The sequence below is a fragment of the Vicia villosa genome, linkage group LG5, assembly GCF_029867415.1.
Source record: "Vicia villosa cultivar HV-30 ecotype Madison, WI linkage group LG5, Vvil1.0, whole genome shotgun sequence".
Taxonomy (NCBI): domain Eukaryota; kingdom Viridiplantae; phylum Streptophyta; class Magnoliopsida; order Fabales; family Fabaceae; genus Vicia; species Vicia villosa.
The window spans coordinates 118581560-118588324 of NC_081184.1; positions in this window are offsets into that span (position 1 = coordinate 118581560).

Below are 6765 nucleotides of genomic sequence, written 5' to 3' on the forward strand. Positions count from 1 at the left end.
AATTATGATGTTCCATGTGAAAGTTATGGCTGGTCAAAGTTTAGTTGACTTTAGGTCAAAAAACCCTAATTTAGAAACTTTAGGTTTTGTTGATTTCTGAACTTTCCTTGATGAATCATGATCAATCCTTGATCATGTGATGAATGATACTTCGAAATAAAGATGTTGACAAAAAATCAGGAATTTTGAATGTACTTTGACCACAGTTGACTTTTAGGTCAAACTAGTCGACTGTTGACTTTCTGAACAATTGACTGAGCATTCCTTGGAATTGAAGCTTGTATTTTTCCATAGAGATAGTTTGAAACATCATAAGCTACATGAAATCGATTGGGGACCTTGATTTATTAATTTTCTTCAGAGAAATCCATTGGGGACCTTTGAAAGATGAAATGAGATGGGCAAAATTTGGGGTATGACATATGGGATACGAAATTCAACATCTACATGCTCCACCTTAACATGAATTTATTCCTATCTCTACACTTCGACCAATGTTATCAATTTTCTTGAAAATCATCTCAGCTTCATTGAAAACTACATCTCGACTAGTGATGCACCTCCTGTGACTTGGCTCTAGGAATCATAGACTATAAGCTTCAACTCCTTCAGGTTATCCCATGAACATGAATATCATAGATCTAGGTTTGACCTTGTCTTGCCTAATGTGAGCATAGACTGTGCAGCCAAATACTCTAAGTTTGTTGAGATATGGTGGATGTCTCGACAAAAATTCTTCAAGTGTCTTCATATCTAACACAGTCGAAGGACATCTATTTATCAGATATGTTGCTGTCAAAATAACTACTGCCTAAAACACCTTCTTTAACCTAACACTAGTCAACATGCCGATAACTCTTTCTAAAATAGTTTGGTTAAACCTTTTAGCTAAACTATTTTGTTGGGGAGTACCTATAGTAGTTATGTGCCTTGCGATACTAGGGGCTTCACAAAAACTGTCGAATGCCTCATTGCAAAATTCAAGGTCATTTTTGGTTCTTACTCTCTTGACCTTTTTGCTAGTCTGATTTTCGACCAGAGTCTTCCAACTTTTAAAATTCTCAAAATTTTCACCCTTAGTCTTCTGGATGAATACCCATAAATTTCTAGAATAATCATCATAGAAAATACTTTGCTCTCGAATGTGATGGACACCCTGCAGGCCCCTAAATATCAGTATGGTTGTAATCAAGGGATCTATGTGGTCTTTGTTTGCCTTAATTGAACTTCGCTCTGCAATATTTTCCAAGTACACAAGGTTCATAAAACTTTAGATTTTCGACTTTGTCTCCACCAAGCATATTTTGTTTACACAATTCGACCAGACCCCTTTCATTGACATGGCTCAATCTCATGTGTCAGATTTCTCTCTTCGACAAAGGTTTTGTGGATGCAACATCGAAAAAAACCACTTACAACTTAAGTCTCAAAGGTATACAAGCCTTGTTTTTTTACACCTCTCAATACTTTCTTCAACCTATTCATGACTCTTAGGATACTTTCCTCTCCTTGGAAAGCATATAATTTCTTGTCAAATTCTCCAAGATAAATCATATTTCTCTTTAAATCAGGTACATACCTAACTTCAGTCAACAACCTTATTGATTCATCGTGGAGTTTGAATCTCATAGATCCAACACCTTCAATCTTGCAATCTTTGTTATTTCATATTAATACAAATCCACCATCTCGATCACATAGTTCCTCGAACAAGTCTTTGTTTGGAGTCATTGTTAGGAGTGAATTATTAGTATTTTCATGTGTTAAAATAACTATTGTTTGATCTGAAGTCGAGCTTATTGTATGACTTTTAGTGATTTTATGGTTAAAATTGAACTCTAGAAGTTTGATGCTAATTGTAGAGCAAATTGAATCACTTTGGGTGTTATTTGTGCAGGTATTAAGGCTAGAAGGCAAGGACGAGGAAACACGAAGGAGTAAGGACACTGGAGACACAAAATCACAAACAAGTGGGATAAAGCAGAGGCCGAGCCGCAGCAAAACTGGGCGAGACACGCCAAACCTTCAGGTCCCAGTTCGCGCCTCGCTAACCCGTGCCGCGCCGCGGGAGCTTCGTTAAAAGAAACTTTGTTATAAAAAGAAGCCCTAATCCTCATAAAGGAGATATCTTTGGTGAGAGAAATTCAGAGAGCATTCGTATTCCAGAGCTGAAAACAACATTCGACGGAGAATTCAACATCAATCGAAGACATTCCCTTGATCAAGATGAATCCATCTATGAAGTTTTGTGTGTTCTTCATGACTATGGAGAGCTAAACCCCATTGTGTTGAGTTTAAGGTAGTAGTTAACCTATGAAGATGCAATAACTTTGATTAATTCCTGTGAACAATTGTTTAATTTTTATTATCAATAAAGAACCTTGCTTTTATTTTATATCATTGTTGAACTATCAATCGAGAGATAGGGTTCATACTTTTGCCCTAGGTTTTTATATTGATTTGTTCTTGATTCGCAGAGATGGGATTATGAATAAGTTTTCTTAAATCAATGTGTTTAATTCCCTTTATCCTTATTGTTATTCTGAGAGATCGAATATCATATTGGTATAAGTGGTTCTAAATTGATCTTAGACATGAGGTCAACTTTGAGGATGAGTGAAGATAATAACTTATATAATGGTTCACTTGTGGATTAATTGATCAATTGCATATGAATAGGTTGATGAATCCTAAAACTCAACATATTCTTCACCATTGTTATTCATTCTTTAAGCTTTCAGTCAATTAATTATTACTTTCTTATACGCACTTTTAGACTAAATAATCAAAACCAATGCTTTTTACCACTCATTATAATTCGACTATAGAACAACAGTAATATTGACTCAATCTGTGTGGATACGATATATTAGAAAATATTTACCCAAAAATACTTTCAACAGTCATGTGCCAAGTGCAGTCGGAATTCATAATCCACTCTTTACTTGAGTCGCTGCTTGAAACCACAAGAACATCATGAGTCGAAATCATCTTGAACAATGGTTGCGTTGCCATTATCTTACCTCCATGATCTTTTAGGTGTTTAGTGCACACTTTTCTTGTATGACCCACCTTCTTACAGTGATAACAAAAAATACCAGATGCATCACCATTATAAGATTTCTACTGACTTTTACCCTTCTTCTTGTCAAACTTTCCATCTCTTTTTGTGAATTTCGCCTTAACTGACAAACCTTCACTAGTCGAAAATGGCTTGTGCTCCTTTCGTATGTTCAAATCCTTAGAATACAAGGTTGATTGAACTTCTTCAAAGGTTAGAAACTCTCTTCCATACAAGAGAGTTTCTTTGAAGTGAGCATGTGACATGTGAAAAGCATACAACAATAACATCGCTTGATCTTCATCATTGATCTTGACATCGATATTTTCAAGATTAAGACTTAACTTGTTGAACATATCCAACTGCTCTGACAATACTTTTTCTTCACTCATCTTGAATGAATACAAAGCTTGCTTCAGGTAGAGACGATTGACCAACGATTTTGTTACGTACAAAATATCGAGTTTCACCTATAAACCCGACGAAGTCGTCTCCTTTGACACATGTCGAAGAACCTAATCACTGAGGCTCAATAAGATGTCACTATGGGCTTTCTCTACCATGGCCGTCTTCTCATTATCCATTAACGCAATGTCCATGGGTGTGGCTCCCCTCAATGCTTCTAAGCAACCATGCTGAACCAGTGGGACTTTCATCTTCAAGCTTCACAGACTGAAATTGTTCACTCTGGTGAACTTTTCAACCTCATACTTTGAAGAAAACATCTTCCTCCACGCTCTCCGCACGAATTTGTTGTGAAAAACGATGCCAAGAACAAAGTATAAGAGAATTCTTAAATACCAAGAAAACCTTGTCAGATGCAAAGAAGACAATGAAATTGGTTATAAACAACTATTTCTTACTTTATCTTTGAAACAAGTTTACAAGTGTTATAAAATAACAAATAACCTGTCTCACCCTAATTAGAATTTGCGTTGTACAATGATGATAGGATAATATGCTATTTATAATAAATATAACTCACTAAACTAATGGGCTTTTACATACAGACCCATTACACAAACTAACTTAAGGAACAAGCTAACTTAAATAATTAGGCTTAATAAATAGGCTCAATTCAACATGCCAACAATCCTAGCATTTCGACTACTGCATTGCAGGGCTTCGACTACATCATGTGAATAGACTTTGATGACATGCTAAGACATGTTGAATTGTGGAACAAAGAAGCCACCCTTCAACCATACTAGAGTTTGATCCAATATCTCACATGGTAATATTTGTAATACTCAAATTTTACCTTTAGTTTTGAATAGTTTTTATTCATGTTTAATTTTTACCGACATGTAGAGCTATGGAGGGATAAAGTTTTGTGAAACATAAAGTAGCTTGTAAAAAGCCAATGTTCATAGAAGAACATGTAAGTATTACTTGTTCTTTTTGACATTATTTTATTTTTGCTAATGTATCACTTATGTTTTGTTTGTATTAATTAGTAACTATATGAACATTATTTGTAGTAGCTAAAACAACCCAACGACTTGAATTTGAATACTATGTTATGATACATATGTTGAATATTGTCTACAGAGGCATTATTAACTCATGGACTAAGGTATTAACTACCCATATACATGTAATTTATGTATATTTATAAAGTTGATGTTGATGTTGTTAGCTTATCATGATTTAAATTTTGTTTAAATTATAGGGGTTTAGCGAAGAAACTGACAACAATTCAGAAATAGAGCAAAGCCTAGTAGATGAACAATCACATAGACATTCATAATAAAAAAAATCTGTAAACAGTGAAATCATTTAACTCAAACCTTACTTATTGAGGTATCTGGTGATGAAATAAAATATTGTTGAATATTACTCTTCTTCATACTTTCTCAATCCGCATTTCAAACTTATGTAACAACTATGATTTCTCTGTTCTTTTGTTGTTCTTTTCTTGTGTCTTTCATTCTTTTTGTCATTGGAAAAGCATCATACTTAGAACTGAAAAAACCACATAAATAACTTATTCATTAACTCGTTACACTTCCCTTTTCTCTCACTCCCTCCTGAGACACTTAAGCGTTTACCATTATCATCAACCTTCAAATCTTTTATCGATGAAAGTTATTTGGGTCTCACACTCGTATGGACTTCATCTAAAGTAAAAACACCTTATTTAACGAGTATATTTTTGTCTTCATCGTCAATTTTCAACTCAATATTCTTTAGATCATAAATAATCTTCCGAACTTTAGTCAATTTCTCCATTATGTATTTTTTTCTCTACCATTCAAAATGAGGAAAATTATTGTTTCACACACAGTATGTGACTATGTGAGGCAAAGACTTAGTCATATAGAATGGTTCAATCTTTGACCATATTAAAGCAGTTGTCATCTCCTTGACGAATTCCCTTAGAGATTTATTCCCGAATAATAGATAATAGAATTTCTGACCTTAACCGTTATCGTGGTTTTTTTCTCTACTTGTGTTAGGTGTGCATACATTGATGCTTCACCCTTCAATGGTTCAACACACTTCTGTTGAATTAAAATTACTTGCATCATCTCTTTCCATAATCCAAAATTGTTGTCTTTAAAAAACTCTTTAATATCTCATTTAGAATTCACGGTCCTCACTAATAAAATAAATGAGACCGAAAGGATATTTAAATTACAAGTATGTCCATCTTTAACAAATTTTTACTCATAATTGTAACAAACCAATAATAATATTTGGTCTATCATTGTGAGAAATCGCTAACACAAACTTTTCTCATAATTTCTATAAACCATATCAATCTTCGATTTTAACTTGCATACCTAATATTGTAATTTAGATTTTTGAAGTTTATCTCCCTTCTATTAGTTAGCAAGGATCCCATTTTTTTTGTAATGGATAAATTACTCCTTATACTCTTATCAATCGATCGTTTAGATATAAGAAAATTTCAAAACCTTCACGTATTTTTTATTACGTGATATAATCGTCCACTTTAAAAACGAAAAATTATTCCCACAAATAAAAATAGGAGTGTTACATATACATCCCTCTTTCTCTCTTCTGTTCTCTGCTGCCCTCAAAAACCGTTGCCACCCTCTTTCTCTCTTCTGTTCTCCGTTAACACCATCTCAGCCACCATTCACCGTTCACCATCTCAACCATTGCTCTCCGTTCACCACATCACCTTCATTAACCTTCCGATATCACCTTCAAACCACAACCTCTGGGGAAGGCTCGTTCGCGAGGTCGGAAAAAACGTTCACCATCTCAGCCATTTCTCGGACGCTGAAACTGGGAGGATTCACGGTATTTCATTTCACAAAATCTAAAGATAGTATAGTTTCAATTCATTCCTTGATTTGTTTCATTGTTTCAAAGTAGTGAAATTCATTCCTTCAACGGCTTGTATACATGAAACTGTGTTGAAGAATGAATGTGTTAATGATGATGTTGCTGGTAAATTCGATAGCGATTAATATTCGAATGAGAAATGTTGTATACTGATTTGGGGTTAGAATTGATTTTCCATTGATTCGAATGAGAAATTCTTGAAATGTTATAATCAATTTGATTAGAATTGTAGAGCCATTGATTGGGAAGGAATTGTTGAAGCCAGGGATTACTTTGAAAAGCAATGGTTGATATATGTTATTTACTGTAATTTTTTCTTGGAATAGGTATCTATCTGCAACATAAAGTATATATCTGCAATGGTTGATATAAATTTCAAGAATAGG